Source organism: Narcine bancroftii, chromosome 7, assembly GCF_036971445.1.
Source record: "Narcine bancroftii isolate sNarBan1 chromosome 7, sNarBan1.hap1, whole genome shotgun sequence".
NCBI classification, from domain to species: domain Eukaryota; kingdom Metazoa; phylum Chordata; class Chondrichthyes; order Torpediniformes; family Narcinidae; genus Narcine; species Narcine bancroftii.
Window position 1 is genome coordinate 139,838,952 of NC_091475.1, and position 18,750 is coordinate 139,857,701.

Genomic DNA, 18,750 nt, shown 5'->3' on the forward strand with positions numbered 1-18,750 from the left:
CTGGCCTTGTAAATCAGGGGTCAGAAGTTTGTTCTTCGCTGGAGCCTCCTTTCTGTGAGGGGCACTGGACAAAGTGGTGTCTCTCTGCCTTCCTTACAGTAGGAAAACTTTTAAAGAATTTTATATATGGTACATCCTAAATGTAGTAATATATGACAATGATTGAACATTTACATGAGAGCTAAAAAAATTACATTCTTGTTCAGAGAGGAGTAAAGATATAAAACCAATAATTGCAGTCTAGTTGGTTTAATTCTAATAATGGGAAAAATCCTAACAATTAAAGCAATAATCAAAGCGAATTAGACTTGGATAAGAAAAGATTGCTTGGATAAAGCATGTTGTGTTACAAACAATACTCATCGAACTAGATAGGGGATTTTGATGAAATAACAGAGGGTTGATGAAGGTAATGTAGTTAACATATATACTGAAAATCTCCAATAATCCGTCATGCTTATTCATAGTAATACCCCAATACTCTAAGCAATTACTATGTACATTCCTGTCAAAGTTTATCTCAGGCAAAAGTCAACCCCTTATATCTCACGTAAAGGTTGATTCTAATTTTTCATAATTAACAGATCAAGAGTTGCAAGTACCTGTACATAAATGTTACAATGAGGATTTTTTTCTGTGTTACTATGTATTTTGGCGTACAATTCATACAAACATTAGGTTACAGATTCCTTGAGATCATTATTGACTGGCCTTAATCCAGCTCTGATGAAAACAAAGAAAATGTGTTCAGTTGAGATACCGTTGTTGTTCGGGTAGAGAGCGATGTTGTGCTTCCATGAAGTACTGTATTTCTTTACAATTTTGGTATTGCCAGTAAAGACTTAAGATGCATTCAATTATGGGAATTGAAAATGTAGCCCTGATATACCAGGTACTATATAACACACCAGTTAGAGGGTGACTTTTAACCATGCCTATGAAATTATGGTTAAAGGTTTTGTGACGCAGTACAGTTGTGGCGTTGTGCACAGTATTGTGGTCTGGTCTAGTCATAATATACTGTAATTGTGAGTTTAAACAGACTTCACAAACCTAGTCTGTTGGGTGTGATGCATACAAATAAAAGAGCAAGTGTAGGAAAATAGTCGTAAGAGCTCCACGCCTTATTTATGGTTTTTGTAACTTGGTAGGATGTGTGTTTTGATGCACAGACTCTGTATTGTTACTTTAGTTCAATGTGCTTTTGTTCTTTGTTTAGTGATCATTTGTTATTCTACTACTGATACGGTATTTTGGATTCTAGTGTAAAATTCAGCCCCACAAAAGAAGTATCCAAGTAATTGTCAATCCCAAAAATTCAAATCTAGAAAATTAAACTTCCACACAACTAGTTACGGTCAGTGACATGGCCAAATTTCCTCATAACTATCTATGTTGAACTTCACGCACTTGAGATATTGGATCATAATCCAAGAAGTGGTACAATGGTAGGGCTAGTCTGTTGCAGCTAACAGAGCAGAGTTCGACCCCGTCCTGCGGTGACAGCACATTCTCCCTGTAACCACGTGGGTGCTTCTGTTTTAAGTATGCTGGAGGAGGTCAGCACATTTTTTTCCAGCATCCATAAAAAGCAAAGATATATTGCTGATGTTTTGAGCCTGAGCTCTCATTAAGGAATAAGCAGACTAAACTGCAGTCATTCTGTGACCAAGGGACTAATGAATATGATGTAGCGATGACATGAAGATCTGCAGTATGCTATCTAAATTCATGGACAGAAACTGAGATTTGCAGGTTTGGTAGTTCCTGTGTGAATGACCACTGCTGGGATGTCAAAAGACGCTTCCTAATGGTAAAATCCCACAAAGTCTATGTGTATATATAAAAAAAAACACCAAATGGGGGATTTCGATAGAAAAGTAAGACAACTGTCATTTAAAGAGGAGATGGAACCTGATAATGGGGGAGTTACCTAACATTAGATGATTGATGGTCCTGCCATTAGGTTTAAGGTTGTTCAAGAGGCATATGACGTGTTGTTCCTCATGTTAATCCAATGGTTCTCAACCTTTTTGTACTCACATATCACTTTAAGTAATCCCTACCTCATATGTGCTCTGTGATTGGTAAGTGGAATGCGAGTGGGAAGGGAAAGTTGAGAACCACTGCTCTAGACCCAATTGTTACGGAAATATTTTGCTTGAGACAAATTGTCTCCTTTGGAGTTATGAAGCTGTACACATAACAAGTCAATTAAGTACAATTATAACAGTGGTTTTGAAACTTTTTCTCTCCACCCACATACCAGCTTAAGCAATCCCTTACTAATCAGAGCACCTATGGCACAGGGATTACTTAAAGTGGTATGTGAATGGGAAGAAAAATGTTTAGAACCACTGTATTAATGTTTAGCCTCACCCTGGGAATAGATGAGCCTGAGGAAACACTCTCTAGCTCTTTTTTGATATTTAATTGAGACTTTTATGAAAACAGGAAATTGCTTTAATGCTATGTTTGAGTGTGAATTAAATAACATATTGGAGTAAGTGGTTTGTCTCACTGATCATAGCAACTACTAACCCATTTCCTGATACCTGAATTTGTGGACCCATCTGAAGTGGAATATCAGCACCTTGCATTCCTGGCATCAATTAAAGACAGTTCATAAAGAGGAGATGCACTCTGACTGCAAGCAACTGCCAGCTAACAACATCAGCTTCAGCAGGTCACAGGAAGACTTTTGTGTCCCTTTAGCAGAGTGTCAGAAGTCAGTCAACTATCTTCCAGTGAAGGCATCATGATTGTCTAACACAAACTTGATATTTGTACACCTTTCATTCAACTCTGTGCGACTTTGAATTAATTATTGTACCTGACCTTAGGATCCATCTTTCCCTTGACATTCAAAAACTCACTAAAGAATTAATTGCTCCACCTTTCACAGTTCCTGGTGCATACACTGCTTTTCTTACTCTTGCTGTGGTAAGGTGAAGGGCCAGGAGCTCCCACAACATCATTTAATGCCTGAGAGTTGGGCAGCATTAAAACAGGCCTCTTGGATTGAAGAGCATTCAACACCCATTTTTATGAATTTATTTTATTCTTTCCATCAACTTCCCTTAGATTCAACCACTCAATAACAGACTTAGGACAAGGTAACGTGGCCAACTTACCAAGAAACCTGCACAAACTGAGTACGTGAATAAAGCCCACAATGAGCACACCAAAACCACTCACTGAGAAGCCTGAAGGTAGGATTGAACCTGATTCACTGGAGCTGATGGGCAATAGTTCTAATGTTACTGCCACCGTGTCAACAGGATCTGATTTAGAAACTCATTTGTTCCTTGCTGGCATGCTGCCTGATGGAAAGGATTGCCTTTCGCTGAGAAACTCTGAAATTGTACATTCTTTCAAGGAGCGGCAGTCAGAGGGTAAGTCAACAGAGAATGAAATCCACTGCTAGTTTGTTGAGGTGATTGGCATTTATTGCAGGGCAGGCCATCAATGTTAGAGAGCGATTGTGAATATTTTGAGATGATTACAGTGGGAACACAAAAATGTTGGAGGAATTCTTAAGGTCACGCAGCATTCATAGGAGATAAAGATAAATCGCCAACATTTATATAACATAAAATAAGCCTGAAATGTTGGGGATATATCGTTACCTCCTATGGACCCTGCATAAACTGCTGAGTTCCTGCAACATTTTTGTGTTTTTACTACAATCACAGAGTCTGCAGACTTTCGGGTTTCACTCCATGTTTACAATGAGATTGCAACTATTCTAAAGTGAGAGAAACACTTTGTTCAATTGATTATGGAGTCTGCACAAAAAATGTGGACATTGGGATGATCACATAGAGGGTTGATGTAATGTTGTGGATGCCTGGAGGTATCATCGAGCACGGGGGAGATTGTAGTTATTGAGGAGCATTGCAATGGTCAGAGTGGAGAACAGCTTGTGGAATGCTGAAAGAGATCATTGAGGCCATTGATGGGCCTGACACATGAAGATTTTGTAAGGAGGTGGCACATTGTGGAGAAATCACTGCAGAGTAGAGGTGGTGATAGGGGAAGGTGGAAACTGTGCAGAGTGAAGCAGGTTTAGATGGAATGCTTGGGTGCTGCAGTGAAATACCCCTGCTCTACCTGGACCATAAACGGTTCTGGGGACGCTTCTTTGAGTCATCCCAGCCTTCGTCACAAGCCAACTTACAGGTTTCCTCAACCTTGGAAAACCAGTCTACACACACCTTCAAAAACCTGAGATTGAAATCTGGTTTGTATTATTTAAATTAAATTTAAATGTAGACATAAAGCAAGGTAACAGGCCCTTTCAGCCCATGAACCCATGCTGCCCAAATGCACCCAATTAACCTACATTCTCCAGTAAGTTGAATGGTGGGGAGAAATCTGAACACCTACAGGGAGAATGTAAAAACTTCTTACAGACAGCGCTGGATTCGTACCCCGGTCCTGTTTGCTGCCGCTGTAACAGCATTGTGTTAACTCTGCCGCCTTCATCAGTCTGGGCAATTGTAGAACCTGTATTCCCAGATTCTTCCGTTAAGCTCAGTAGTTAGGAGGCCAACAATGGGTTTCAGAACTTTAACATTTAGAGCTTAGAACAGTGCAGCACAGGAACAGGCCGTTCAGCCCACATGTCTGTGCTGAACAAACTAAAACTCTGCTGCCTGCACTTAATATACATAATGCCATCCCACCACCCCCCCCCCCCCCCCACCCAGCACGTGTTTATCTATAAGCCTCATAGGTGACAATATTGCATCTGATTTGACCCTTACACCTTCCAGACCTCTCCAGGCACATTTTAATCTGTGTGAAATATTTGCCCACCACATTTCCATTTATTGTGTGCTGCTTTTACTCAGAGGAAAAGATTCTGTGAATCAACCCTAATAACCCATAGCCTCTAAACCAGGCAAAAAAAAAACAGAGTAAACCTCTTCTATACATTTTCCAAAGCCTCCACATCCTCCCTGTAATGCGGTGACCAGAACTGCACATGATATTCCAAGTGCAGTCTCACCAAAGTTTTATAGAGCTACAGCATGACTTCCTTTCTTTTATAATGCTAACCCTCATGAAGAATTGGCTTTCATTATCAGACCATTCACTTGCCTCTGCACAGAATAGTTTAAGATCCAGACTATTAGGTGTATATATTTCCCTTATGTTTGGCCGACAAAAGTGCAACATCTCACACTTATTCGGATTAAACACCATCTGCTATTTCTCTGGCCATATCAATTATGGGTCTATATCCTCTTGTATCCTTTGAGAGCACTCTACAGTGTCCTCAACTCCACCTATCTTTGCAAACTTATTAACCATCTCACCTACCTTTTCATCAAAGTAATTTATCATTGGGGTCGCAACCTCTATGGAACACTACTGGACAGAGATTTCCTGCCCAAATAACATGCTCCCACCACTAACCTCTGTCTTCTATGGGCCAGCCAATTCCAAATCCATACATTCAATTCACCATAGATCGCATGCATCGTAATCTGCTGCATCAACCTACAATGAGTGACCTTATTAAATGTGTTACCAAACTCCTTATATGTAGGCAACATCCATTGCACTCTCAATCAATCATCTTTGTTGCTTTCTCCAAAAAACTAAATCGAATTGGTATATCATGATTTTCCCCTCACAAAGGCATTTTGGCTGTCCCTCATCTGACGATGGGTTTCCAAATGTATGTAAATTCTATCCTTAAGTATCCTTTCCTATAGTTTCCATACCACTGGAAAGAATGAATCAAGAAAAAGGTGATGCTGGGTCTTTTGAGGAGCATTAGGACAGATAGGATACATCTCCAATGAGGCTTATTGGCCTATAATTTCCAGGATTATTTCTATTTCTCCTCTTGAACAAATACACATTAGCAACTCTCCAATCTTCTGGGATGACGCTAGTGAGAATGCAAAGACCTTCCCAGCAATCTCTTCACTTGCCTCTTTCAATAACTAGGGATTTATCCCATCTATCCTATGGGACATCATTCAATGTTCCTCAAAAGACTCAGCACTGCCTTTTTCTTGATCTCAAAATTCCCTACTATGACTTGGGGTTATATGAGGGAATAATGGCTGTTCAGGAAAAAAACAAAAATAATCGAAAACAAGGGACAAAAAATTACTCAAAAATCATAAAATAAAAACTACAAGAAGAATTTAAAGATGGCACCGAAGAAAGAAAAGTTAACACTAATGACCAAATAATAGGTTTTTTTTTAAATCACCAGAAGGCAGCCTTACTGATATCCAGAAGCAGGGAACTCTCCCCAACAAGATGGCCCAATAAATCAAGTCGGTGAGTGGCGACGTTCCTTGGTGGCTGACAAAATCTAAAAAAGAAACTCCAATGCACATGTGCAATACACATAATATGCAAGAAACCGACGAAGGCAGTCACCAATGGAGAGATCACAAAGGAGACATCTTCACACATATATAATATTGGAATAAATGGTAGAAATGAAAGCCGACACCAAGGCACTGAATCAACAGAGAAATTATAAAAGAAATATCACCAAAAAGAGTCACACAAAACCTAGAAATAGAAATTGATAAAAGAAAATCAAGATGAAGATAAAAGCTTACAAGAAGAAATACAAAATTTAAAATAAACAAACAGATGATAGACAAAGAATATTATGATAATCTAATAAAAATACTAATGGACACAATAATGACTGAATTCAAGATTGTTAAAAAAACTATACATGAAACAGATTTAAAAATACAAAGAGTGGAGAAAACAGTGACAGATATTTTTAAAAAATGATAAGGTGGAAGACAGAGTGACAGGTACAGAAATGGAGGTGATTGAGCAAAGAGAAAGGTTAGAAGACCGAGATGAAGAAATTAAGAAACCACATGATATATTAGCCCCAAAAAAATTATAGGAAACTTCAACAGACGAAATAACATAAAATTGTGGGTGTAAAAGAAGACGAAAAGGGAGCAGAGATAAAAGGATTTATAAAAAGATGGATCCCACAGATCTTGGGAGTGGAAAAACTCCAAGAAGAAATAAAAATTGAAAGAGCCTGTAGAGTGTTAGCACCAAAACCACATCAAAAACCATGCTCCATACTAATAAAACAATTATAATATACAATGAAGGAGAAAATATTGGAACTGGCAAGAAACAAAAGTGAAAGAAAATAAAGAAACACTGGAACATAAAGGCAAAAAAAAATATTTTATCCAGATATTAGTTTTGATATTTTAAATAAAAAAAGAGTTTAATTCAACAAAAAATAAACTATAGAAAAAAGGTTATAACTTTGTGTTGCGACATCCAGCAGTGATGAAATTATTTACTCCTGGTGAACAAAATAGATTGCTTTCAGACCCATAAGAAGCTTATCACTTTGCAAACCAATTACTGAATAAACAACAAGAAGAGGAATAAAGGAAATATTAAAAAGATATTAAGATAATGTAGATAAATAAGTTAGAATGCTAATAATTTGAATACAAATGTTTAAAGTTAAAAAAAAAGCTTTGTTATATTTTAAGAACAATATATAGTATTTTCTCTGGGAGAGGCCTAGGAAAAAGAAAAGGAAAGGGAAAAAATTTACCCACTGCAAAATCTGTTGATGTTTGTGGTTAATATTGCAACCCAAATAGGAAAGGGAATTGTGGTTGTCTTGTGAGGTGGCAAGGAAATCTCAGTAAAGGGGGAATTAATGTTTTTTTTTTAAATTGTATTGTTTAATTTAATTATAGTTTTTATTAATTTCTCATTAGTTGTGTTGTCATATATAAAGAATAAGAACAATTTAAAGGCTGATTTTAAGAGAGATGGAGAGGTTGAAGAAGTGGAAGAGAACTCAGAAAAGATAAGTAAGATTAGTACATTAAACTATATGACTCTTCTTTAGCTTGGCTTCACGGACGAAGATCTATGGAGGGGTATGTCCACATCTGATGCAGGCTTGTTGGTGACTGACTAGTCCGATGCAGGACAGGCAGGCACGGTTGCAGCGGTTGCAAGGGAAAATTGGTTGGTTGGGGTTAATATTAATGGAATCCACAATTAAATTAAGAGAAAAAAGTTACTGACATTATTTTAAAAAGAGAGAATAGATATAGCATTTATACAAAAATCGCATTTAACTGAATTTGAACACTGCAAGTAAAAGAGAGACTGGGCAGGTCATGTAGTGGCATCATCATACAACTCAAAAGCAAGGGGAGTTGCTATATTAGTTAATAATAATCTGCCAATTAAGATACATGAAATAATAATGGACCCAGAGGGTAGATACGTAATGATGGAATGCCAAATTTATTCAGAAGTTTGGAACTTGATGAATATCTATGCAACCTAATAAAGATGACCACGAATTTATGCAAAACATCTTTTTTAAAAATAGCAGACACATGGGGACACATTTTACTGGGAGGAGATTTTAATTTTATCCTAGATCCATTGATAAATAAAACCAGGAAGTCAAATATAAACAATAAAGCAGCCAAATTTACATTAAATTCAATGAATGGAATGAACATATTTGACATATAGAGAAAACGACGCCCAAAAGAAAGAGATTATTCATATTACTCAAACAGACACAAAACCTATTCTAGGATCGATATTTTTTTTGTCAGCTCAGATTCAGGGAAGAGTTTGAATATAAAGCAAAACTATTATCTGACCACTCACCTTTATTAATGACAATTGATTTACAGAATATTCCACCAAAAACATATAGGTGGAGGCTAAACCCTAACTGTTAAAACTGCATGATTTTCGGGAATACATTGAACAACAAATCAAAATATATTTAAAAATAAATACAAATTTGGTAACAGATAAATTTATATCATGAGATGCAATGAAAGCCTTTATAAGAGGACAAATAACTAGTTATATGACTAAGATTTAAAAAATATATAATCAAGAAATAGAACAGTTCCAAAAAGAAAGAGTAATTATAGAAAAAAGATTTAATGAGAAAGGAAGATACAGAGAGAAAAAAAAAGGATTGACAGATTAAAAAAAAATAAAATATGACACATTGCAAACATACAAAGTGGAGAAAAATATTATGAAAACAAAGCAAAGATATTATGAATTAGGAGAGAAAACCAATGAAATATTGGCTTGGCAACTACAAACAGAACAAACAAAAAGAACTATCTTAGCAACAAGGAAAGAAGATAAATAGATTTCATATAACCCAATGAAGATTAATGAAAATTTTAGAAAATTCTATAAACAATTATATCAAACCAAAAATTCAGGGAAAACAACTGAATAGATGAATTTTTATCAAACATTGAATTACCCCAATTACAAATGGAAGATCAAAATAAATTAATAAACCCCCTAAAATTGCAAAACTGCAGGATACATTAATGACATTACTGAATAATAAAATGCCAGGTGAAGATGGATTCCCTACAGAATTTTATAAAATGTTTAGTAGTCTATTAATTTCTCCCTTTTTAGAAATAATCAAATGGATAGAAGAGACCTAGAATTTACCAAACTCATGTAAAACAGCAACAATTATAGTAATTCCAAAAATGGAAAAAGTTCCACTATCACTGGTGTCATATAGACCAATACCTTTGCTAAATACAGATTATAAATTAATTGAAAAAATACTAGCAAATATATTGACAGATTGTATACAAAAATTAGTAAAACTGGACCAGACAGGATTGTTTAAAAAATAGAAGTGACCGATAATGTTTGTAAATTTATTAATTTAATACACAAAGACAAATAAATAAGACACCAACTATACAGTAACTCTAGACGCTGAGAAAAATTTTGATAGGGTGGAATAGAATTACCTATTTAAAATACTACAAAAATTCACATTACCTGAAAAATTTATTAATTGGATTGGAGCATTATATAATGGAGCTTTAGCAAAAGTAATAACAAATGGGTATGTTTCAGATTTCTTTAAATTAAGTAGGTCAACCGGACAGGGATGACCACTATCCCCTTCCCTGTTTGCTTTGGCCATAGAACGATTAGCAGAAATGATAAGAAGGGAACCTGGGATAAAGGGAATAAAGGTAAAGGAAGAATAATTTAAAATGTGCTTGTTTGCAGATTACATTATAGTATATTTAACAGACCAAAATAAATCAATAAAAAGGCTATATATAAAACTGAAAGAATATGGAGAAATATCAGGATACAAAGTTAACATTAATAAAAGTGAAGTGATACCAATGAACAATCTTGATTAAACAAAATATAGAAAAGAATTCCCTTTTAAATGGCAATCACAGGCTATATGTTACCTTGGTATCAGGATAGATATCAATTTAAAATATTTGTATAAATTAAACTACCAATCATTAATTAAAAAAAAACAAGAAGATTTAGAAAAATGGAAAGATTTACCATTAACTTTAATAGGAAGAGTAAACTGCATCAAAATGAATATATTTCCGTTGATAAAACATTTATTTCATACATTACCGATTCCTTGACAGAATAATTTTTAAAATAAAATTGAACAAATTAATAAGTATTTTTTTAATGGAAGGGCAAAAAAAATCAAGAGTGGCTTTAGAAAAATTAACACAGATGTATAAACAAGGAGGACTACAATTACCAAATTAAAAAAAAAAATATTATAGAGCAGCACAACTAAGACACCTATCAGAATTTTATCAGACTGGAGGAAAACCGAACTGGCTCAAGATAGAATTATACAAACTAGGAGAAAAAGTCCTGGAACATGTACTTCATAAATGGGATGAAAACTGGTACAGAACAATAATTTACCAGTACATGGAAGAAAATACATCTGGAGCGAAAGATGATAAATTATCAAATACCAAAAATACTACTATCACAAAACCCATTAATTCCTTTTACAATAGACAATTTATTTTTTAAAGAATGGACAAGAAAAGGAATTAAAAGAAAAAAAGATTGCTTTTTGGGAAATAATTTATTAACATTTGAACAATTAAAAGACAAATACAGAATATCACTAGTATATTTTTTCATACTATTAGTTAAAGATGTATTTAAAAGAACAAACTGGGAACTAGCTTAAGATTACCTGAGAGTAGCTGCTATTAATACTTAATTACAGACACAGTGAGAGTAAAAAAAAAGTTATTACAAATATGTACAGAAAATTCCAATACAAGGAAAATGATAAAACAATGTACAAACCTAAACAAGGTTGGGAAAAAGATTTAAAATAATGAATAAAGAACGAAACTATGTACAGAAACCATGAGTAATACAATAAATACTTGATTTTGTATGATACAATATAATTGGCTCCATAGATTATACGTGACATCACAAAAGTTAAAAGAATGGAATCCAATAATGTTGGACAGATGTTTCCATTGTAAACAAGAAATTGGAACAATATTACACGCAAATTTGACATGTACAAAAGTAAAAACTTTTTGGGAAGATTTAAACTTAATATTAAATTAAATTACAAAAGAATAAGATACCAAAAGATCCAGAAATCTTCCTGTTAAACAACATAAAAGACAAAGAATTAGGCCTAAAATTAGATAGGGCTCAAAAAAGATTTATTATGATTGCGCTCTCAGCAGCAAAAAAGTGCATAATGAGAACTTGGAAAATGGAAGCAACCTTAAAAATACAACAATGGTAAAAATGAACAAGTGTATTGCATTAGAAAAAAAATTACCTACAATCTAAAAGACAAATATACTTTATCTGAACAAATTTGGAAACCATACATAGAGTATACTAGAAACCACTGATTTCAGTCCTCCACCTCTTAAAATGATAAACAAGTATGAAAATATTTCAATATAGAATTTACAACAACTTTTTTTATCTTTTGTATTCTTTTATTGCTTATTCATTTTTCTTCATTCCTTTACTTTTGTTTTATGTTATAGGGGGTGGAGAGTGTGGGAGGAATGTCACTGTGTATATTTTAATGATGAATGTTTGTACATATTGTTATTGTAGTAGTTCACGGAGAAATATTAAATAAACAAATTTTAAAAATCCAAACCATGTGAGCATTCTCCAGTAAATTAATAATATTACACATTTCCTATTCAGAGATTTGTGCTTGAGAACACCCTAGAATTAACATTAGACTGAAGAGCAATTGGCAGAACTTTACATTTTATGCTTCCAAATGCTACAGTCGGATTTTTAAGAACTCTATCCCACTGGCTAGAAATAAAGATGGATTTCTAAAATATATTGTAATCCAGGACCAGAGCATTTTTAAATGCCAAGAGAAGATTGACTTAATTTATGCAGAGAAAACTCTGTTAGCATTCATTTACTATTAGTAACATCCTGGCCTCATTGCCTGTATTACACTGCTTTTTAACAATACAACATTTCTTGGCTTATTTTAATAAAATAACCTAAATTTCTTTGATTTTGATTTTAATTATGTCAGTTATCACATCCTAATGATAACTTTTGTCTAAATTAAGTGATCCCAAGGGTTTAGAAACATGGATCTTCAAACTTGTTTTAAAATTTTGAATATACAAGTGTAAAACTGAAAATGAATTTTGCTGGGAGTTTTCTTCTATTTTGGAACTTCAGTCAATCTGCAACAAAGTGGCATTTCCACTCATGCCAAGATTCTTCTCTCTCTGGCTGGGCACAAATTATCAATGACAATGCATTCTGGTTTATGACACAGTGCGTATTCAATCCTCGTGTACAGGACCAAACCATTTAGTGGAATGTGCAATCAAATGGAAGCATGTTATATGGATAATTGGCAGGATATATCAGTTCAACATTCCCTTGCCCACTCAAAAATGCTATGGTTCCAGATAACAATATATTTTATTAGTACATCTTAATTTCAGATCAATGTACAGATTAAGTGAAAATTAGCCTTAAGGAAGCATACATGGTAAACATAAAAATCTGCCCTTTGTCCAAGATGCCATGGTCTCCCTTGGAGGCATGAGAACAGCCTCTTAACATCTAGTCATTCATTAAATGCAGAAGGGTTCCTGTGTTTATATTATAAATTATGGGCACATTATTGTACAGTTCTGTTGTCACGTTTCCATCAATTTCCTTGCTAAAGGCAATGGGAAGTCTTTGGCAGGACTTGTGGATTTGGAGGATGGTTCCCAAGTCATAAAGGGCCCCTTTTATGTTTGAGGCATGAAAAACAAAGATCCAATGTACATCAATGAAAGCTGGAGTGAGGGCAGAGTGTAAATTTGTGTGGAATGGATTAAATTATTTGCAAGAAGTTGAACTTCTTGGTGGTTGAGAGTGAAAGGCTGTTCCATGGTGCGTTACTTTAATTGAGTCTTGACAAAGACATGAATAAAGATTTCACTAACAAACAACCTGAAATACTGATCCAAGGAAAGTGAAAAAAAGATTAGTGTTTGTGTTCAAGAGGATATACAGATGAAATACAGATCAGATCGGACAGGCCAGATCAGTGGTTCTCAACACTTTTCTTTTCCTATTCACATCCCACCTTAAGTAATTCCTTACTAACCACAGAACACCTATGGCACTCTGTGGTTAGTAAAGGATTACTTAAGGTGGTATGTGAGTGGACTACAGCATGAGGCACAGAGAGGGGTATGTCAGTTGAGCAGGTAAATACATCGAAAAAAGTTCTATAGGCAATGTCATTAAAGAAATGGCAGTTGTATTGACACTGAATGGATGATAAATAATCGGACAATCCAGTACATTAGTATTATGCTGTCTATCACTCTATGTACTTTTTGGTAACAGCTGATGCAAAATATTCAATTAGTACCTCGCCCACTCCCTCTGACCCCCAAACAGATATTTCCTTCTTTTACCTTGAGTGATTCTATTCTCTCCCTAGTTATCCTTTCATTTTTCATTCAAATATAAAATGCCTTTCAAACATGGGTCTGATACCAGTGCACTGATCCTATGCTAATAATGCAACCCAGTTACATTCCATCATGCAGGTACAGTTTGGCAACATGAAGAAATGAACTGACCCAGTTTGTAAAAGTAGAAGACACAAATTTCTTGTTTATTTTCATTGTGTGATGACATTGTTTAATGGGTTTAATGTATCATATATGTTGAACATTGAGTGCGGTGGTGGGGGGGGGGTGAAGGAGGGAGGGAAGAGAGGGGGGAAAAGGGGAAAAAATGACACTGTGTATATTCAAGAGAGAAATGTTTGTGTGTATTTTGGTCAGTATGGTTCATAGTGTGAAAAATTTAAAAAAAGAAATCCAATCTGTCACATTTTCTGCCCTAAGTTTTAATAATGTAAAGTTTGAGAAATCCACAGCTAAAAATATCACATGCATCTGATCTGTCATTTCTTCAGCAAGAATGGTGAAGAAGCAATTTAAAAGAAAACTTTGCTCTGCTCTCTGGTGAAGGGTGACAAGAACTATTTAAACTTATTTTCTCATGGTTTTCATCTTGTTAGAAGAAATGGAGCCAGGTTGCAGGGAGAATATCAATTGCACAACAAGGAACATAAAAGACACTGTTCACCACTGTCATGATCAAGTTGATTGTGATTGAGTGTGAAACTAATTTACATCACTGTGACTGTTGACAACTTTTGTGTTTTCTTGGGACAGTTGAATGTTAGATTCAACTGACAAATTTCATTTTCTTTGCCATTACTATCTCTTGTCAGACATTTTGACTACTTCTGGTAACTCTCTGGATAAGAAAGGCAGTTCTATATGGGAAAAAAAGGACAGCAGTTAACTAATCTCTGCTCATCTCCAATATCAGTCTTATTTCATTTCCTCCTTGTTGATGTACTCCAAAATATGACTGTCTCCTGTGGTAAAGTGTCACAGAGAGATATTTTCATTGGACCTTTGTACTTGCAGCTACTAACAGGGTTAGAAATGTGTATATACATACACATTCAGACATGCAAACACATGTACAAGTGAATGCAAATGTATACATACACAAATGCAAATAAATGTACACACAAGTGCAGTCAATGCGCAAATACAAACAGAATCACACACACTTCACGATTTCCCAGTTGAATATTGCACTGACATTTATTCATAAAGAGTAATTTTCTGAATCAGTTTATTTGCACCAGAAGCATTAATTAGGAAATTACCCAAGATGTAGAACATTAATATATTTTCCAATAAAATACAAATTGCTATCCATTTTAATATATTTAAATGACCCTACAATTACAGAATTATTTTGAAATTTAAGCAATTATTTTCTTCATTCCTTGCATTTTTGACACCTGTTCCTTTTCTAAATATGATGCACTACACTGGAATATAGATCCATAGGAATCAGGCATGTTCTGATATTTCTTCTGGTGAACCACTCTTCATTGTTTAGTCTGACAAGAAACTCCTTTTCTTTCAGAAATGTGAAGGCTAAAGCATGATTAGGCCATATTTTCATAAACTTTAAAGAGGTGGGGGGGGGGAGGTGGAGGAAAGATTTTCCGTTATGCAGTTCCTTTCATTTTTTTTCCAGAATGTCCAAAATATTTTCAAGTTATTGAACTAGTTTGTAGCATAATCAATGTTTCCTATATAGGATGCAACATGGTGAAATTAATAGATTTTAGAGAATTGTTATTGCAGATTATCTTCTTTCACTCTTGTTGAGAATACAAACACCATGGTTGGTTTTAATCTAAAAATATAACTTGATATTGAATCTAATGGAAATATAATAAGAAACTTCTTTGATTATAATTCACGATACATAAAAATGCCCAAATACATGGGAAAATAACAGATCACCTTAATCATTTTGCTTTTGATTCTCCTGAAATAAAACACAATTATATATTTTTTCATCAAAATTTATTGTTAAACATCCTCAAAGGATTCTCCTTAGAACAATGTGTCTACATCTGCTCAGGTTTGATTAATCCCACCACCTGTTCTTTCTCACATTTGTCAAATTATTCACTCCATATATTTATCCAATTCTCTCTTGAATATTAAAATGGAATGTGTTTACACAACCCTTTCAAGTTGTGAAATTGCCTTACCAAAAATATAAATACATATGTACTAAATGCAATATTCCTGTTCTTTTGTCAATCACTTCTATGTCTTCAAGTTGCAGGTCCTAAAATTCTCCTTATTTCATTATTTCAAAAACATCTATATATTTTTCTCTAAACTACTCTGTATTGGAGAGAACGATTGAATGTTCACTGTAATGTCTGCATACAGACGGCACCTCATTGATGTTGAATATTCCGGTCAATCACTGCTCTGCCCTCTCCATGACCTTTCTTTCTTTTCTAATGTGCAATAGTGATAGGAGATATAATTTTTGCAGAGAATAGACAAAAGGTTCTGTGAGCGCAATAAAGACATCTGGACTCAAAGGATAGGTCGCACCTGAACACAGAGAGGACCAATATCCTGGCAGGAAGGTTCAATATACCTGTTCATTTATTCAGGAGACTTTCCATTTGGTGTTGACGATCATGCCTCTCCATCTGTCACAATCTCTGACCCTTCAAATTGTAGTTGCTTTTCCCCCTATTCTCCTTTGGTGAAAGCTTCATTTTTGACTTGAGACTGTAGTCAATGTTGAGTTCATGATTATACAAGGAAAAATACTGAAGTGTTTTCCCATTGCCTTCTTCAGTTGCACTGTCCATACTCGATGGGTAACCAGGGCCATTGATTAGTAGATTCCTCTGCCTAGCATTTTTGGTTTTACAACCATAAATTCCAATTTGTAGAATCTGCTTTAAAAACCATCCACCATCTGCAATCCATGGCTTCACATGACCCTGATTGGGCTAAGCAGGCACTATACCTTGCCTGAGGGTGACCTGTAGGTTAGTGGATAAAGGAAGGAGTGGCTTACACCTCCTTTTGGCCAGAAATTGTGCAGCACTGATATATAGTTTTTAGGGAGGGTTTAAACTAATTTGGCAGAGAAATCAGAACAGAGTTCTAGGGCTGAAGAAGGGGGAAACAGCAATGAAATGAAAACCATGTGCAGCAAGGATGACAGACAGGCTACAAAACAAAATAAAAGATGGAAGGATGACAGAGACGCAGAACATTCAATAACTGGCCTGAACATATTATACTTAAATGTGTGCAGAATTAGAAACAAAAGGTGAATTATTTTACAATGATCATTACTGAACTGTGACTAAAGGATTGATGTCATTGGGAGCTGAATATCCAAGGATACATGATGTATCACAAGGATAGACAGATAGGTAGAGGCACCACAGTGGGTCTGCTGGTAAGCCACAATATCAGAAGAGGCCAAATTTTTATGTATTGAGTTAAGGAATGGTGAAGGTAAATGAACACTAATGGCAGTTATATGTAGACCTCCAAAAAGCAGCCGGGATGTGAATTACAAGATACAACTGGAAATACATAAGGCTTGTCAGAAGGACAGCATTATGATAATTATGGGGGATATTAATATGAAAGTAGATTTGGAATGTCATGTTGATATGGGATCTTAGAAGAGAGAGTTTGGAAAAGTTCTGAAAAATTGTGGCACTACTGGAGCTGTCGTAGCTGCATCGCTATCGCTGGTGTGGACCCACGGAGAGCGGGGAGCAGAGACACAGGAATCCCCCACAGGGTCCAACCACCCAGTTCAACTGACATCAGGCTTTAAATGACAAGTTAATGTAGCTGACATTGGTTTTACTTAAAAATCCTGCGACCGTGGGTTATGGGCGGAGGAATGGAACAGATCACCAAGAAATGGATAGACCATCCCTCCTTTCAGAAGGAAAACAGAGGAGATGTCCCAAAGGATGGCAACTATGACAGTGGACCAGTGAGGGTTCTCTGACTGAAGAACACACTGGCAGTGGGCTGCTTGCAAATGCGGTTGAAGAATTCACATTGGGCGGCAGACTGCTGGAGACTGGTTCAAAACTGGCTGAAAGGGTATCAGATATCCGAACCGGGATATGAGAGGGTACCAAAAGTGGTCGGAGGTTTGGATCTGGGTGTCGGGCTGCTGATGGTTTGGACTGGACTCTGTGAGCCTGTGGAGACTGCAGCAGCGTTGAAGGTGAATCAATGGATACTCAGTGACTCTGAGGGGATTCTCTTTTGCTTCTCTGACTGTAAGAGATGCTCCAGGCAATTGCTGCTGATGGTGAATTTGTCCGTCTTTCAGCAGACAAAGCAAATTCCGTGTAACATTGCATAGTTTTTAATGCAGGATAATGAATCTTATGGAATGCCTGCAGGATGGTGGCCTTTAAACCATCATTGAAGCCCAGGCTGTAGTCAGCTCTGGAGGGCTGACTGCAAAGGGCCATCCTGGATCCTGAGTCTATGGAACTTGTTGCACAGGCACCTGTGGAAACAAGGTAATTGGATGTACTTAAGGTAGAGATTGACAGATATTTGACCAGGGCATCAAGGTTTTGGGGAGAAAGCCAGGGAGTGGGGCTGAGTGGGACAATGGATCCACTCATGATTAATATGGCAGAGCAGACTTGATGGGCCTACTTCTGCTCTTATATGTTATGATCTTGCCAATATAGTCCAACATAATTCTCCTTTCATAATTTACATTAATCTTCATTTATTCATCAACATCTCTCTAAAATGTTCCTTTTTCTTGAAATTCTATCAGGCTGGACATCCAACTGGCAGATTTTTATCCACTTGATTTATCAATTTCCACATTTTTTAAAAGCAGAAAATAATTTTTGATATCTTCACATGGTTTGTCAGCATTCTTGTGCCTAGAGGATCGTTCTAGTCAAAACATCCTGCTCCCTAAAACATATATTGCATCCATTGGAGC